Consider the following 18,784-nt stretch of genomic DNA (forward strand, 5'->3'; position numbering starts at 1 on the left):
TCCTTTTTCCCACATACCTCTCAAATATCCTCTCTCCCTATCCCTAGATATGTCCTATGACCTTATTGACTTTCACTGCCATCATTCAAATATGCACGCCTTTCTTGCTATGATCTCTAAATATGTTCCCTACGTTACCAGATCGGCGAGAAAAGGATGGCGGAGGGGGAACCCATATGGATGATGAGCCCTCTCCTAGCGGCGTAAGTTTTTATGTTAAAATCTGAAACAAAATGTAAAAGAGAAATTCTTATGTGTTTTTGCAATGCTAACCTGGACCGGGACGGCGATACACCATAACGACAGCCCTGGGAGAGGTCACCAAGAAGAAGTAGGTGGAAGGGTCACCCTGTAGTTCCAAGGGCCCCTCCCCAGCCCCATAAGTTCAAAAGTAAGAGCTCTTTCAAAAAGTGTGAAGGACCCTCTGTTTTCCTTTATTTTCTATACTTAGCTGTGACCGATGTGACTATCGAGGACAGAAGAAGGTGCCGGAGGGGGGACCCGCAAGGATGAAGAATGTTTGAAACAAAAAGTAACTGGGATTTTGATATATTGTTACAATACTAACTGGATTGGGATCGTGAGGTACCGAGACGACAGCGCGGGGAGAGACCAGCAGCAAAAGGACAGTGGAGGAGCCACCCTGTGGAACTGAATGACTAAAACGAAGACCTAAACGACCCCTGTCTTAAAAGAGACGATGATTTCTTCGAAAAAATACCAACAGGCGCCAACAGTAGGCCGAGGCGCGTAAAAGCATTTTTCCCTCCTCTGCGCAAAAAAAAGATCTCTAAATATGTACACCAAGTACTCCCTCACCTTTCCCTCCCATTTCCAATCGCCAGTCTGTTCTTCATCATCTTCGTTTTGTCTACGTTCACCTCCAAGCCCTTTCCCCTAAAATATCTTTCCAGAGACCGCTTCATTGTCCTCATGTCACCCACTTCCCTCCCGATCACCACCTCCATCTGTCCACCGACCAGTCTGTCTTCTTTGACTGCAGTGTACAAAGCAAACAAGGCGGACTATGCGGGTATCCCTATCTCAATTCACTTATCGTTCAAAACCTTTCCTTCCTCAACCTCATCAACAACCTCTCCCTCACCTCTTCCGTTGCTTCCTCGTTCTGGACCCATCTTCTCCGAGTGCCTTTCCCTTCTTCAATCCCCCCAGTACTGCCTCCACCTAATCGACTGTTATCTCCTTCTTTCCCATCTCCTCTGCTAAACTTTCCTCCCCCCCCCCTAGCAAAACCATAAAATACACCCTCCACTTCATCATGGGTATTTGACTAGTAAATTCCTCCCTTCCCTTTCTTATCTTATTTATATCGCTAAATATCGCCAGCTAAAATAGTTAGATGAAGTAACAAAGGAGATAAAACTAAAATATTGTTAACCGCATGCTTAAAATGCGTCTTCCTATCCAATATTGTGCCACATGAAAATATAGCTATTGCCGAAATACAAAATTGACCAGAAATGTGGCGTATTAGTTTAACAAAAGACTTCGATTTTATAAATAATCTAAGCTACACATTTGCTAACATTAATATTGAAGTTTGAAACTCTTAGGGCCTGATAAATTATTTACAAGAACCCTAATTATTAATAATCAAACACACTGTCGATGCTTATCTCTGCATTATATCTGATTCTCAACCTACCGCATAAATTTGGGGATTTATTCCACATGGCAAATAATAATTAATAGGTGAAAAATCGTGTCAAAAGTTTTTTAGTTTCCTAAATATTCGTTCAATTTACTTTCAACTCAAGAATGCATAGAAAAATTTAAATTTCCATGTTTTCCATACACAATTTGGGCTCGCCGAATCCACGATCTCCCAATAACGCGACCTAAACCAGAGTTGCCGAGATAACTTGCCAACAGCATGTATCCGATTTCAAAATTCTTGCTTAGTATTAACTTCGGTGGTGTACTATGCTTTTTTAGTAACCCCAAATATAAAAATCTAGAGGATTGAGGTTTTGCGATCGAGATGGGCAGGCCAAGGTATCCCCCGCAAACACCTTGCTGTGACGTCATTGGAAGAATTGACATTTCTGTTTTTCATTAAATACGTAAACCAACATATACCTTTTATTTCTTTAAGAGTGTAATAATACTTAAATATGAAAATAAAACAAAATATGTGAACTTCGCACTTGCAGAAATATTTTAATCGGGACCGGTTTCGAAGTTTACAACTCCATCCTCAGCCGAAAACTATATAGAAGTAGGAAATATTACAATTAATTTATCTTATAAAATATAAAAAATATATAAAAAATATACAAAAAGAAGCAAACAAAATACTCACTGTCAATAAGTGAAGCTAACAGATGTACCTAATCATAGGAAAAAACATTTTGAAATGTTGAACAATTTTTGAAAAGTGAACAATTTAAATCTTATATAATATTCGGAAAAATATCATTAAATTCGTAAAAAATCAAAATGGAGGAAACATGAGACGTGATGCGTATAAAAAGTTATAATGCAATCTAAAAAATAATTAAGCAAATTAGTTAAAGTTAAACTATCATGAAAACTACTTACAATATAAAAAAACTTTAGTTGAGTACAAATAAAATTTCCATGAAAACGAAACAAATGAGGTATTACGACATAGACATGACCATCTTGGCGGAGCGAGAAGAAGAGACTGATGACCGAAAACCAAATATAAAAGAAGTTTCTGCAAGTGCGAAGTTCACATATTTTGTTTTATTTTCATATTTAAATATTTTTACTTGCAACATGGATATTTATAGTAATAATACTTGTTTGGTGTTTATATAATTATTAATAAAATATTTTTTTCATGTCAAGGTAAGTTATTATTAGTTGCAATTATAATTGGACCACGTTATGCATCACTTGACTAAGCGAGAAATGAACAATGTTGAGAAAAACGGGATTTTCGTATACATCTCTCTAAAAATATAAGACTTCTCAGAATAGACAGGCTCAAACTACTGAAAATTGTTTGGTGCCTGTCTATTTTTATCACGGAACACTAATGACAGCCATCACAAGCACAGAATCCGCTTGGTCAGTCGTTTTACGATTATACAGGCTGTTTCTGTAAGTTGTGGCATCAATTTAATCACAAATACTAGAGTCAAAATGATGTTTCGTGTAAAAAATTTTGAAGAAAATAATCTAGAGTTTGATTTTGTATTTTTCAACTGGTTTTTATTTTATTCACAGACTCTAGAAATAGATTAACTTCTCTCATCCTATAGATTTTACAAACAAATTTTTTAATATTTCTTTTTTTTTTGTTAAAAAAGATCACATATCAAAGTCGAAATCAGATTATTAGTTACAAGGAGAGTAGAATCTAACAGGACTGCCACATCCATTGTATTTTTGTAGTCCACTACGGGTTGGTTGCCCGCACTCTACGTCACACTATTTGCCACGCCTGGTAACTGTCTGCGTTTTTAGAGATTATATGATAGACATTATACGTCTAAAAACATAAAACTTTAAAACTAATATGAATACGTCTAGGATATAACCTCTAAAAACACACAGCAAACGCATAGACCATCACAACAGCTGGGCGTGAAAAATGGTGTGACGTAGTTTGCGGGCAAGTTGTCACAACAATGGATGTAGCAGTCCTGTTAGATTCTACTGTCCTTGTATTAGTTACTAATTTACAAAATTAAAGTTTAAAAAGTTGTAAAATCAAATTAAAGACGAAGTGTTACAAGTTTACAGGTTAAAATTTAAGAATGCTCTTTTTTAACAAAAGAAATATTAAGAAACTTGGGAAAAATTCAAGAGCCATCATGTGATTTTTTTTAATCAATGTGAAATCACCCAAAAAACACGTTAAAAATAGAAAGAAAGTGCGGAAAGGTGATTAACAGTAGATTAACTTCAGTTAGCTTCAGGCTTAAAATGTCAACCTCAATTCAGATATATTTGTAATCTTTATTAACAATCCTTTAAAATGAGTCCAAACATGATACGTTTAATTCCAATACTAATGGAGATATAAGCAACTTACGATTTAAAATGTCAATGTTCAAATTTTGACATATTCTTAATTTTTATGAAATGTCGTAATATTTGTCACAAAACAAAAATATAAAAAAGAAATCAAAAATTAAGGTTGGTATTAATATTTAAAAATTAAATTGCTATCTTCATTGTTGCTAACTTCGGGTTTAGTGTTTTTTATTCAACATTTTTTGTTTTTGGACTCATTTTAAAGGATTTTTTATAAAGTTGACAAATATGTTAAAATTAATAGTTGAAAGTTTCAACTTTTTGGTTTTTTGAGATAAATGCGTCATGTTTGAACTCACTTTAAAGGTTATTTTATGAAGATTACGAATATAATAATAAAATTAAAGTTGACATTGACAACTGAAATTTTTTTACACGACTAATCCCGAATGTTTCTAGTTCTCGTTCTAGTTTTGGTTCAATAAAAATATACAACATAGTCAAGGACAGTAGAATCTAACAGGACTGCTACATCCATTGTATTTTTGTAGTCCACTACGGGTTGGTTGCCCGCACTCTACGTCACACTATTTGCCACGCCTGGTAACTGTCTGTGTTTTTAGAGGTTATATGATAGACATTAATACGTCTAAAAACATAAAACTTCAAAAATAATATGAATATGTCTAGCATATAACCTTTAAAAATACACAGCAAACGCATAGACCATAGCAACAGCTGGGCGTGGAAAATGGTGTGACGTAGTTTGCGGGCAGGTTGTCACAACAATGGATGTAGCAGTCCTGTTAGATTCTACTGTCCTTGCAACATAGTAATATCTTATGCTAACTAGCGCTACCTACCACTGCCACTAGAACTAACACTAGACCGAGAACTAGAAACATTCGGATTTAGTCAAACGTCTCTCAAGACGGCTAAACCCGAATGATTGTAGTTTTAGGTCTAGTGTTAGTTCTAGTTTTAGTGCAATAAAAATATGCAACACAGTGATATCTTATGCTAACTAGCGTTACCTACCGCTGTCGTTTGTAAAATGGATAAGATGAGAGATGTTAATCTATTTGTAGAGTCTCTGAAGATAGCCAAGGGCCGAAACTAGTTAGACTTAAATTCTATATAAAATAAAATACACTGGCCCGAAATTGTAGGTTCATCTATTTTTTCTATTGTAGAATTTCTTAGTGTATCTATGTTAGTTCTTAGACGTATGATGCAAATCGGACTTGAAATCGTATAACGTAATTGGCGCTTAGCTTTATCCTTTAAAACAAATGGTATTTTAGGTCTTTCGGTATTCTGTATTTTTTCTAAGATAAGTTATACCTTTACATACCAGACAGCATCAAAATTTCTAAAAACGATAAAATGTCGCTTAGTCAAGTGATGTATAACGCGGTCAAATTATTATATTACTTATAATATTGGGTAAATTTGCTGATGCCTTTAAACTGCGCAATTATTGTGGATTACAAAATGGAAACCAATAGTTATGCGCATCAATTATTTAAATTATAAATATAATTCACTTAAAAACTCATAACATTTCAAAAGACGGATTAACGACATAAGAGATAAAATAAATTAAGAAAATTATGAGTAATAGTGATGAATAATAGTTATTAAATAGGAATTACTTAATTTTGTTAATAGTTATATATCCAGAGTGTATCTAAATTGATGCGAAAGATTTTAAGGGGCGATTTTTCAGCGAAAATTAAGGGGAGTCTTTCGTATAACTTTTTAGTCAAAATCACTTCTCCTTCAAGTTACAGTCCTCTAAAATTAGGGAAAAAAATTGTTTTTCTTTAATAAATCCACTATTGAGAAATTTGGAAAGATGAAATTTGGCAGGTAACTGTTGCTACTAAAATGACACTTTTTGACGATTTTTATAATCCGAAAATGTTATTAAAAGGGGCTGAAAAAATGAGATTTTTATTTATTTTTATCTTAACCTGTTTCGGTAATTAAATTACTACCTTCAAAAGACACGTCAAATTATTACTTTAAAAGTGATATCTTTTATTTATTTTTATCTTAACCGGTTTCAGTAATTAAATTACTATCTTCAAAGGACACGTCAAATTATTACTTTAAAAGTGATATCTTTTATTTATTTTTATCATAACCGGTTTCGGTAATTAAATTACCATCTTTAGAAGACACGTCAAATTATTACTTTAAAAGTTAACCTTTGTATATGGTCATTTTGTTGTCTAATAATTAAGTAGTGGTAATGGATGAAAACATAATTAAATAACAATTTGTTAGTTGTAAAATGTGAAGAGATAAAAAAGTTACAGATTTTTTTCCCTTAACTTTTGAGGGCTATAACTTGGAGGAGAAGTGGTTTTTACCAAAAAGTTATATGAAAGACCCTCTTAATTTTCGTTGAAAAATCACCCCTTAAAATCTTTCGTATCAATTTAGATACATCCTGTATATGTATAAACATTTAATTATTTTGTTAGTGTAGAGTAAGCTTTAGTATTTTTTTGTACATTATTTTTCATCTTATTACACGTTACATTCAATAATGAAGCCGTTACTATTCTTTTTATTGGTTTATTCGATAGTTTAGCAAAAGTAAAGACTTTTATAATTTTTTATTTTTCAAACTGGGCTTTAGTTTTTCCCAAAAAAAAAAAATTAAAATTTGAAAAAACTTTGGAGACTTCACCGTCCGTTTCGCACGCCGTTGGTTGAAATAAAAATCAATAAAAGGTGCATGAGCGAGATGCCACGAGAATCTTATGCGCTAGAAGAAGAGATCCGACCGATGCACGTTTGTGTCTTCTTGATCTTACGCGATAACTTCGTAAACGTCACCAAAGTTTTGATAGATCCCCTCTATCAATGAATTTTAATATTAATTATTCCAAAAATTAAACAATTTTAGGATCTGAAAATGTTACCAGTCCTTCCATTTTTACATAGTTTATCGATTTTTTGAAAGACGGTCGTTCCATTCGATTGAGGGTAACGGCCCCATTGTAATAGTTATATTTGTTACATTATAATGGTGTACTAAAAAATAAATACATTTCTCTATTGGTTACAGCAAACTTATGGTCATTTTTTGTAATCAATTTACAATTCATGGATCAGCTTACTGTATTCACACGGCGGTATTCTGGCGACAAATTTCTTATATGTGGCGATTTTAACTTGCCAGAAATTAAATGGGAGATTGATCTCTGCTCTCGTCATTGTGTACCGTCGTGTCGCCTTGCAGTATCCCTCTGCTGCCTGAATCAATTTAATCACCACCTTAATGCCTTCAACCATACTTTGGATCTCGTTATTACTAATTTTTATTCAATATCTGACAGCACTGAGCGATACACCTTTAATTCGTGAGGACATATCTCACACTACTTTAGAGTTTTCCTGCACAGTAATCGCACCTCCAAATCTTAAAGATAACTTACCCGCTTGTTATAACTACAGAAAAGCAAAATTTGACTTACTCAATTCACTTTTTAATGGGATTAACTGGGAAAGAGAGTTGGAGGGCGATGATGTTGATAGTTCTGTAGAGACATTTTATGCTCACTTGCGTCACGGCATTGACAACCATGTTCCCAAAATGCAAAAGCGACTGAGTGGTTTCCCTGTGTGGTTTACGTTCAGTGCTGTGCGGGTGATTAATGAAAAGAGGAAGGCGCACAGGAAATGGAAGCGCTATGGAAATCATGTTGATTATCTTACCTTTTCACTGTTGAGAGGGCAAGCAAAATTCCTTATTAACCGTGATTATAAAAATTATTTTAGCTGCGCAGAAACAAATATAACGCACAATCCCAAGCATTTTTTTGTCATTTATAAAACGAAAAAAGGGCAATAATAACATACCGTCTGTGGTTTATTTGGACAACACCACCGCTTCCGATCCTCGATCTATCTGTTCATTGTTTGCTGACTTTTTTCACTCTGTGTACTCAGTCCCCCGGGCTGGTGTGGTGTCTGGTGTCACGGCCGGCTTCAATAGTGCAGATACCATTTGCTTTGATCAGATGGAGGTTGAGGAGGCACTGGGAGGAATTGATGATTCAAAAGGTCGGGGTCCTGATGGTATACCTGCCATTATAATTAAAGAATGTTACGCATCTTTGTCACTTCCTGTAACCATTATTCTGAACAAATCGATTCAATCTGGAGTTTTTCCATGTCTTTGGAAGCAGGCACATATAGTTCCAATCTTTAAATCTGGCAACAAAAGTGATGTGACTCGGTTGGTATTCATATGTTGCGGATGTGTTGCCCCACAATACTACCGTATTTGGCGCACATATTGAACTCTTGCTTGGTTGAAAATATCTTTCCTGACCAGTGGAAGCGAGCTGTCATACTTCCTTTATCAAAGAAACAGAACCCAGTTGATTATAGAGTTCTACGTCCGATCAGTATCCTACCAACTATGTCTAAGATTTTAGAGAACATCATGAAAAAACAGTTAGTTTCTTATGTTGAACAGAACAGCTTGTTACCTGTCCAGCAATCTGGCTTTCGTGCAAATCATAGTTGTACTACAGCCATGTTGGGGCTCACGAATGATGTTTTGAGTGCGTCCGATAAGGGCATGCTGACTGCGGTGGTACTCTTGGACTTTTCTAACGCCTTCGATACCATTAGTCATACATTACTTTGTCGTATTTTAGGATTTTTGGGACTGGGACGAAGTGCCGTGTCATTAATAGAAAATTATTTGACGGGTAGGACACAAAAAGTTAAAGATGGAGATCAAGTGTCGCGGGAGGTTGGTGTACGTTCGGGTGTTCCGCAGGGCTCGGTCTTGGGGCCACTTCTGTTTGCTCTTTACACGTCGAGATTTGCCTCCTTGTTGACTTCTTCCAAAATTAATATGTACGCCGATGACATTCAGGTGTATCAGTCGTTTCCTTGTTGCAGGAGTCATGATGTACAGCTAAGCTTAAATAAGGACTTACGGGATATTCAGAAGTTTGCTAATTATCATCAATTAAAAATTAACCCTGAGAAATCAATGCGGATTTGTTTTGGAACTACTCTGGGGATTGGGCGGGTTGATATTGATATCAAATTGGGGGATACACGTTTGCAGCGCGTGGATAGTGTGAAGTGCTTAGGCTTAACGCTCGACCCTAGTTTTAGGTATCGTGGACAGATCAATGAATATATCAAAAAGGCATATTTATGTCTAAGGAAGCTATATCCTCATCGGTCTTATTTATCACATAATGTTAAAAAACAATTGTGTGATACATATGTCTTATCACACTTTAATTATATGACACCTATCTATCACGCTGCAATCGACATGGATACGTCTTACCGTATACAAAAAATACAGAATTGTTGATGCTTTTTCATAAGATCGTTAAAACTCGGACGCCGCGGTACCTCTATGACAAAATAACTTTTAAGTCAGAAGATGGGAGATATCCAACCAGGGTTGCTCTTGCAATCGTGCCACCAAAGTACAGAACATCATTGTTCCAGCGCTCTTTCACCTATCATGTCTACAAATCTTACGGAAGCCTGCCATTGTCGGTTCGACAGTTAAGTACGACAGGTTTCAAAAGGCGGGTAGGTGAAAGACTGGTAGGTTTGCAGGCCACTTAAATTTGTCCCCTTTACAATGCTCTTTTTTTTTCTTTTTTTTTTTAATATTTTTTTTTGTTTATGATCTTGCATTTGGTGTGCATCCTGTTGTCGCCGTTGGTTATGTTTTTTTTATATTATTATTTGTATTTTGCTTGTATTATTATTACTTTTATATTGTTTTCATTTCTTTTTTTTTTTTTTCTTTGCGTATATACTACTTTGTTTTTTGCTTTTTTCTGTATATTATTATTTTTTTTTGTTGTATAGGTTGGTTAGAACAGACTAAAGTCTGGAACCCGCCTTTTGTGCCCTTTTGTGTTTAATTCATGTATTTTTTTGTTTTTTTTTTCTTAAATATGTAGAGTCTTATGGTGCACAATAAAGTTTATTATTATTATTATTATTATTATGTATCCAACTACAGGCCAATATCTTTATTATCAGTTTTGAGTAAAATTTTTGAAAAACTAATTTATAAACGACTATTTTTTCTTACTAAAAATAAAATTGATACTAGACAACACGGCTTTTTTGCGGGTCGCTCGGTCGAGAGTAACTTGCTTGAGTACAGTGATTATATTGTTTCTTCTCTTGATCAAGCAATTCAAGTGGATGCCATATACAGTGACTTCAGTAAGGCTTTCGATCGCGTAATGATATGAAATTGTTTGCACGAATTTCCTCTCCACTCGACTGCTCGAGAATGCAGCGTGACATTAATGCACTACAACTCTATTGCTATGAAAATTTTATGACACTTAATCCTATCAAATGTAACGTTATTTCTTTTTCAAGGAGTTCGAATATCATCAGATACGGTTACAGCTTGGGTGACTATGTTTTACCCAGAGTACCTCAAATTAAAGACATTTTTGACCATAAACTAACATTTAGTGGTCACGTTGATGGAGTGGTTGGAACGCCGCTGCGAATGTTGGGCTTTGTCATAAGGTCCACAGACTCTTTCAAAAGCGTTAAAACGGTGAAAGTTTTATATTTTGCTTACGTATTTAGTATACTTAACTTTTGCACTACTATTTGGAACCCGCAGTATCACACTTATATAAACAGAATCGAAAGAATTCAGAAGAAATTTCTAAAGCACTTAACCTATAAATTTAATTTAAACTATAATGATTACGATTCTGCGTGCAGCTCTTTTCAACTTCTTCCAACTCCACCAGCGCCGCTTATGTAACGATGCTCTGACATTTTACAAGATTGTCAATAGTAGATGTGCCTCCTCGGTCTTGTTGGGTTGTGTAAATATACGTATACCACCTCGATCTTTAAGACATGAGACTATTTGTTATACTCTCATTCCGAGGACAAATTTATTTCAAAATTCACCTATGATTCGGATGGCGATTGCTTGCGATCACTTCCATAAAACTGGCAACGGTGTAGATGTTTTTTGTAATGCGTATGGGACATTCAAGCGCTTGATAACTGCCGCTGTGGTACAGAACAGACTGATTAACTTGACTGTTACGTAATCGAATGTACTCTTTTTTTCAAATTTCACATTTTATTTATTTATGTGTATTTTCCTTTTTTTTTTCATTTTGCCTTATTATTATCTGTGTTTTTTATAGAATAATTATTGTTTTTGTTAGTTAATTTATGCGTAATTACCCGCACAATGTGTTAATAATTTATCTGTTAATGTAGTGGCACAATCTTCTGGGTTTGTCCCGTTTTGTGTCCACTGGTATAAAATAAAATAAATAAATAAAATAAATTTTTATTTTATTTTAAAGTGTTTTTTTTGACTATGGGTTACGATAGTAACACGTCTTAAAGTGTAGTTTTAAGAACATTTTAGATTGATTGATATTATACTTTGCGTAGTATTTTTCCTCCAATGACGTCACATCTGCTGCCTCACCCCGTCAGCGTCAATTTGTTCAAGTTGGATAACCTTATAACCAATACTCAACGGACCTTGGGCCAGGCCATTGGACCACCTCGACCAATACATCTTCCGAGAAACACATTATCTAGATGGCGCATATATCCGATATCTAGGAAATTAAAAAGATGTTTACTGCATTTTTTTTCACCTACTTGTCATTATTTGTCATGAGGAATAAATCCCCAAGTTAATGCGTATAGGTTGAGAATCACCCAGTATTGTATTACACAGTAAATATTTAAGTATTTTTTTCAATTATACATCTGAATATTTCTTACCAAACGAAATATTATTGAAGAAGGTTTTAATACATATTTCAGAAAACTAGGTGACAGATTTATAACGATAAGAGACTACAACCAAACATGAATTAGAATCTAGGGTCTCGTTTGCTAGGGTTTACGTATTAGTCTCTTACGTATCGAGAACTGCAGAACAGCAATTATTTGTATGACACGATATCGATGTTCTATATTCCTTAATTATGAAAATGATGAAGAAGCACTACGTTTGACGACTACAAATAATATAACAAGATTTAAGTTGCTCCTCGACTACAATTTATTACAACAGCCAAAAATACATCTTCTATGCGTTATTGTTAGTATACAATAGCGATTTGTATGACAAGATGAATCGGATTGCATCAATAAGACAGTTGAGTACGGCTAAGTGGAGCGAAAATAGAACATCTAATTTCATAACAAACCCTCCAAATTGTTGTCATTTTGTTAATGACCTCGAGAAGGTTTAGATATTATAATCTGAAATTTTAACTAAAGTCTATTTATTAATTTATTGTTATTCTGTTCATGTTGTAGTTTCGTTTGTTTCATCGTCTACTTTTTGAAAAAAGCTTTAATTTACGTAAGCATGTGATATATTGTTGTAAGCAGATTTTTTTATAGTTTTATAATACAATATAAAATTTTGAATGAATTCACTGTATCTAAGACATTTGATGCTCAATTCTTTTTTTGGGTATGGCAGATAATAAAATATTAAGTATGTAGCAACTTTTCGTCTATAACATTATGTCATATTTCCAATACTTATCGAAATATCTGTTGTGACAACTAAAATCAGACGTACTCTATATGTATTGTTTATTATTAATTTTTTTATTGATATAAATTAAATAAATGGATGAGGAAGAAATTTAAATTTTAACCATACAATTTTAAAAAAAATAGTTTGTATAATTTTCATTGTAGCAACGATTACGTGGAAAGTATTTCCAGCATCATGAATCAACTTAATGATGACAGAAACAGATTAAGAGCTGAAATTGTGAAAGCAAAACGTTCAAGTTCTGCTTTCTTATTCAACAATTATTTATTATAATTTAATTTAAGTCCAACTGTATGTTAAGTCTAACATCTTCAGAGGCTATTTATTTATTTTTATTTATTTATTACATGTTCGGGATGCATACAGGGAGATTATCCCCAACAAAGCATCCTCATAATACCGAAAAATTAACATAAAAAAAATTGTAGTATAAACTAACATAATTACAACAATAAAGCGATCAACAAAACATCCGCTATACGTTAGTTAGCACACATTCTCTGAAAGAGCGTAATGAAACGTCAAGGGGAGATACATGGTGGAAGCCCTGGTCATAGCAATTAAGAATTCGAACTAACGGTGAGTTTTGATAAAGGTTGGTGTTAGCTATATTAAGACGAAATGTGGCGTTGCAACGTGTATGCCGTTGTGGTACATTGAAGCTCAATTCAGGCAGAAGATCGGAGGCATCTAGCATGCCATTAACAAGCATTGAAAAGGAAGATCAAGTCAGAAACAATTCGACGTTGCTGCAGAGACAATAAGTTGAAGACTACGCAACGCCTATTGTAATGGCAGTATGGTAGATGAAATTTCCTTCAGTCTATCAGTAGAGATAATAGGTCTACCATTAAAGTTGTAATTAAAATTAATAGGATAGCGTTTCCATGTAAACGTTATTTTTTGGCTTTTGTCATAGTTCAAATTAAGATTGTTAACGCGACAGTAATCATGCAGACGATCAAGGTTCTCCTGAAGCCTCAGGCAGTCATGACTAAAGCTGATTCTGGTAAATATTTGATTATCATCCGCATAGAGCAGGAATTTGGAAAATTTAAAGCAAGAAGAAATGTCGTTTATGTAAATTAGTAATAATGTAGGCCCAAGGTGACTTCCCTGAGGCACACCAGATGAGATGGGTTTGTAGTCCGATAGTAAGCAACCCAACTTAACTGCCTGACTTCTGTCCGATAGATATGACATTATCCAGCGTACAATGCCGGCAGGAATATTAAAGGAGGACAGCTTTTGTATAAGAATTCCATGATCAATCTTGTCGATGGCTTTAGAGTAATCGGTATAAATTGCGTCAACCTGTGAGTCCTCATTTAAAGTAGAATGAATAAAGTTAACATAGGACACTAAGTTAGACTCAACCGATCGCCCAGGCAAGAAACCATGTTCTTCAGTAATGAGCGTATGAGCAATAGAGTGGTTAAAATAATCGTAAACAATTTTTTCAAAAACCTTGGAAATAGACGAGAGAATCGAAATTGGACGGTAATTAGATACCAACTGTCTATTCCCGGATTTAAATATTGGAACCACAAAAGCTGTCTTCCACGCGCTGGGAAAAGTACTTTCGAGTAAAGATTTTAAAAAAATAAGAAGAAGTGGGGTCGACAGTTCGGCAGCAAACTCTTTGAAAAGGGAAGATGAAATACCATCCGGCCCAGAGCTAGAGGACTTGTCAAAATGGTTCAAAACATTAAGGACTGCGTCAGCAGAGAACCATGGTGAAATACCCTGGCCACCGAAAACCGAGGCGAAATACTCTGCAAATGCACAAGAGATATCAAGACCTGAGGTCACCACTGACCCATCAGCTAAAAACATGGTGGCTGGCATGCCAGATGCATTCCCTTTCCTGGACTTAACAAAGAACCTAGGTAATCCCTATAATTAGCCGCAATAAGCCGCTTAGACCTTTTTTTCAAAAACCTTGGAAATAGACGAGAGAATCGAAATTGGACGGTAATTAGATACCAACTGTCTATTCCCGGATTTAAATATTGGAACCACAAAAGCTGTCTTCCACGCGCTGGGAAAAGTACTTTCGAGTAAAGATTTTAAAAAAATAAGAAGAAGTGGGGTCGACAGTTCGGCAGCAAACTCTTTGAAAAGGGAAGATGAAATACCATCCGGCCCAGAGCTAGAGGACTTGTCAAAATGGTTCAAAACATTAAGGACTGCGTCAGCAGAGAACCATGGTGAAATACCCTGGCCACCGAAAACCGAGGCGAAATACTCTGCAAATGCACAAGAGATATCAAGACCTGAGGTCACCACTGACCCATCAGCTAAAAACATGGTGGCTGGCATGCCAGATGCATTCCCTTTCCTGGACTTAACAAAGAACCTAGGTAATCCCTATAATTAGCCGCAATAAGCCGCTTAGACCTGGAGCGCAAGATAGAGAAAGCCAAGTAATCACTATTATGGCGAGTGGATTTCCATTTTTTATGGTAAAGTAGCTTTTCTTTAATTATTCGAATTATTGAACTTTTGTACCAATAAGAAAAACGTTGCTTAGGTAGAATACTCTTAGGAACGTCTCTGTTAATTACATAATTAATGCGGTCATAGAAAACTTCAACCATGCTCTCCACGCCCATCTCAGCAAAAACAGTCTGCCAATCGATACTATTTAAGAAACACTTGATAGCTCCGGAATTCGCATTCTTAAAAAGAAAGCGAACATTCGAACCATCACTCAGACAAGTGAACATGCCTGATATTAAGAATTCAAACGGTGGATGGTGGCAGTCAGGATCCACAAGTCTTTGGTCTTCCACAAGCATCTTTTAAAGAGATCACAAAACGAAACTGAAGGTCATATCATTAATTATTAAGTTTACAAAATTATAATTCAACAAATTATAAAATAAATTTAAGGACGAATTTTTACACGTTGACAAGTTAAAGTTTAAGAACGAATAATAACAACTAAAACCAGAATTAACACTAACAGTGTCACTAGAACTAACATTAGACTTAGAACTAGAAACACTCGCATTTAGCTGTTTGACTCTCAAGATGGCTAAACTAAGCCGTCCATTTAACAAAAATGTATAACAACTTGGCTTTGAATAACATCTAAAACTAGAACTAACACTAAACCTAAAACTAGAAACATTCGGGTTTAGCCATCTGGAGAGAGGAAATGCTAAAGCCGATTGTTTCTAATTGTAGGTCTAGTATTAGTTCTAGTCCTAGTATTACTGCAAGCGTTAGGTCTAATTTTAGTTGTTATTAAGCGCTAGGTTGTTGTATATTTTCATTCAACTAAAAGTAGAACTGTTATTTAGCCATCTGGAAAGACATACGGCTAAACCCGAAAGTTTCTACAGTTCATTTTTTTTCTATACCTATCAAATTGTTGTAAAGTTGGAAAAATTAACAGGGAGTTTTGTTTTATCATGTTTTGAAATAAATATGTCACACTGACGTTTGAGCTTTCGTTATTCAAAAAGTCGAAGGTAATAAAATTAAAATAAGATGAAGGCAAGAAAAAAACGCAACTTATTGGGAGTCGAACTAAAACGGGCGTTACTAAGGTCTAAATTGGAACTTAGAGATTTGTAGTTTGATCTCAGAACAAGAACTAATCATTCGTCTTTGTAAAATATTTAATGTGTTTTAGTATTTTAACAAATTCGTTCAAAATTTATCTGGCAAAAATGTAGTGATAATGGATAATGCTTCAGTCCTCATTCATCATTCAGTCCTCAGAGAAAAAACACCCACGCGATCATCAAAGAAAAGTGTTTTAATGCAATTTTTAATTGAACATAATGTAAACTTTAATGTTAATAAACACGAAACAAAAGTTCATCTTTAGGAAAAGATCGTGCTATTTTTGCAGCAAAATACAAAAAGATATGTCGTCGATGATCTTCTTCTGCAGAATAATCAACAAAATTAAACATATCAACTATTCAACGATGTCCTTCAAAGAGAAAAATCGTGTCAGTAACGTGTGGCATACTGCTTTGTTAAATTGTACAGCAGAAGTATTGAACAATTATTAAAAAAAATTATTAAATTTAATAATTTAAAAAATTAAAAAAATCACCTTAAAAACTTAATTGAAAACGACTGGCATATTCATATGGGTAATACTTCCTTGAAAGATCTTCCTCCATTCATCATAAACCTCAAAGACTCTGATTCGGAAGGTAGTAAACATGAATATGATGCATAAAACACGTTTTGGCGTGTTTATTTGGCATTTATTTACCTAGAAAAGGTGTTTTGTTCTATTTCTTTACTTTGTAGCATATTTTTACAATAAATATGTACTTGGTTACAATCGTATTTATCTAAATTTTTTTATTTATCTAATATTTTAACCTCAACTATTTAGTTACTGAAAATGTTACTAGAAATCAAGAAAACAACATAAATTTTATAAGGGTCTTAGGTAATACCAACGAAACCCTAAAAAATTTACCTTGACAAGTATTATAGTTCCACGTCTAGTTTTATTTGTTATTCAACACCAGGTTGTTTTATATTTTGATTGAATTAAAAGTAGAACTAATACTAGACCTAGAACTAGAAACATTCAGATTTAGCCGTCTTAAGAGACGCACGGCTAAACCCGAATTTTTCTATTTCCAAGTCTATTGTTAGTTCTTGTTATACTGCTATCGTTAGTTCTAACTTTAGTTGTTATTAAGCGCTAGGTTGTTGTATATTTTCATTGAACTCAAAGTAGAACTAATACTAGACCTAAAATTAGAAACATTCGAATTTAGTCGTCTTAAGAAAAGCACGGAAATACATTAAGTAATAATAATTATAGAATTAATATCTATGTAACTCCCTAATAAAAACGTGTGACATGTTTAAGTTAATCGCTTCTGAGTATGTTCTAGTGATAGTACTAGTTTTAGTTTCAGTTATGAAACTAAATATAGAACACTAGACCTAGAAATAGAAACATTCGGATTTAGTCGTTTTAAGAAACGCAAGAAATACATTAAGTAACAATAATTATTATAGGAGTTATAACTCCCTATTGAAAACGTGTGACTATGTTTTAGTTAATCGCTTCGGTGATAATGGCCAGAAAAAATCTGATCTGAGCTTATGATGCAAATGGGTTAAAGCAATTAATTTAAAGCTGGCGAACTTTGTCCCATTAGTTCAAATGCGATTAACTAGGTAATGTGCTTAGAGAGGAAGAACAGCAGATAAAGATTGTCACGAAATGCATTAAAATGTAGTTATGAATTATTCAACATCTATCATTTTGTGGTTTTCGACGATTTCGTGAAATTAATACAACACAATGAACAAATTTTGGGGAAATTGATTCTATCTCTATTTCTTTGTTTATATTATTAACAAAAAAACATAAATGTACACTCATACTCAATAAAACTAACAATATAAGCAAAAAGTATTCTTGAAAAAATACCTTACAAGCGTCGCATGATCTGAAGTAATATCCGTGAGACAAAGCCAAACGAATAGCTTACACGATACAGTAGCCAAGAAAATAGAAAAATAAGATACCGATAATTTATATCACACCTACAAATGTATTACGTTTTTGATGCTTATTTCGTGAATATAACTTTAAAATTAAAAAAATTGTGCATTTATTAAAAGGAATGAAAATTTTGATGTGGCGCATTAAAACTGCACGATTAAAACTTAGCATATAAATTAAATTCATTTTTGTTCTAGTTTATCTTTAACTAAAGTTTTTGTCCTTTTAACACACAATGCTTAAAAAAATTAATTAATAATTTGAAACCTCGTTTTCTTTATAAACAAAAATTAACTATACTTTTTTCTAAAAACTTTCTTAATCTTACCTAGAAATTTGTTTAATTACAATCTTCTCGTTTATAAGAGAAAATTAAACTGTCAATTCATTGTCCGAACTTGCCATCACTTCACCTTCACTGATCGAGTACCCGCGCGCTTCAGGCAACTTCCGGTTTAAACGGAGCGCACATCGCCTGGTAGTCGACGAGACTAAAGTGGTATGGAAGCGCCAATTCCAACAACCCCTCTTTCGGAATCCTGCCCGCGAATACATCCTCGTCCTTCGTGTCAACTGCGCACCAGCAACACCAAGAGTTAATGCTAGCAAATTCAAGAATCTAACCAATGCAAACTCGACGTCCATTAGATATCATTATACATAATCAATCTTAAGAACCTATTCACACAGAAATTGGGATATTTACACCAAACCGACTTTAG

At 34.3% G+C, this 18,784-nt stretch overlaps 1 protein-coding gene across 1 annotated transcript in view; it reads right to left on the minus strand.

Moving 5' to 3' along the window:
• LOC111425112 (orexin/Hypocretin receptor type 1-like) overlaps positions 1-18,777 on the minus strand; it is a 128,003-nt gene extending 109,226 nt beyond the window's left edge. The window contains exon 1 of the mRNA XM_023058893.2: positions 18,391-18,777. The gene's annotated coding sequence lies outside the window, so the exon portion shown is untranslated. The remainder of the gene's footprint in view (positions 1-18,390) is intronic.
• Between the last annotated feature and the right edge of the window lie 7 nt (positions 18,778-18,784).

This window comes from Onthophagus taurus, chromosome 7, assembly GCF_036711975.1.
Source record: "Onthophagus taurus isolate NC chromosome 7, IU_Otau_3.0, whole genome shotgun sequence".
NCBI classification, from domain to species: Eukaryota; Metazoa; Arthropoda; class Insecta; order Coleoptera; family Scarabaeidae; genus Onthophagus; species Onthophagus taurus.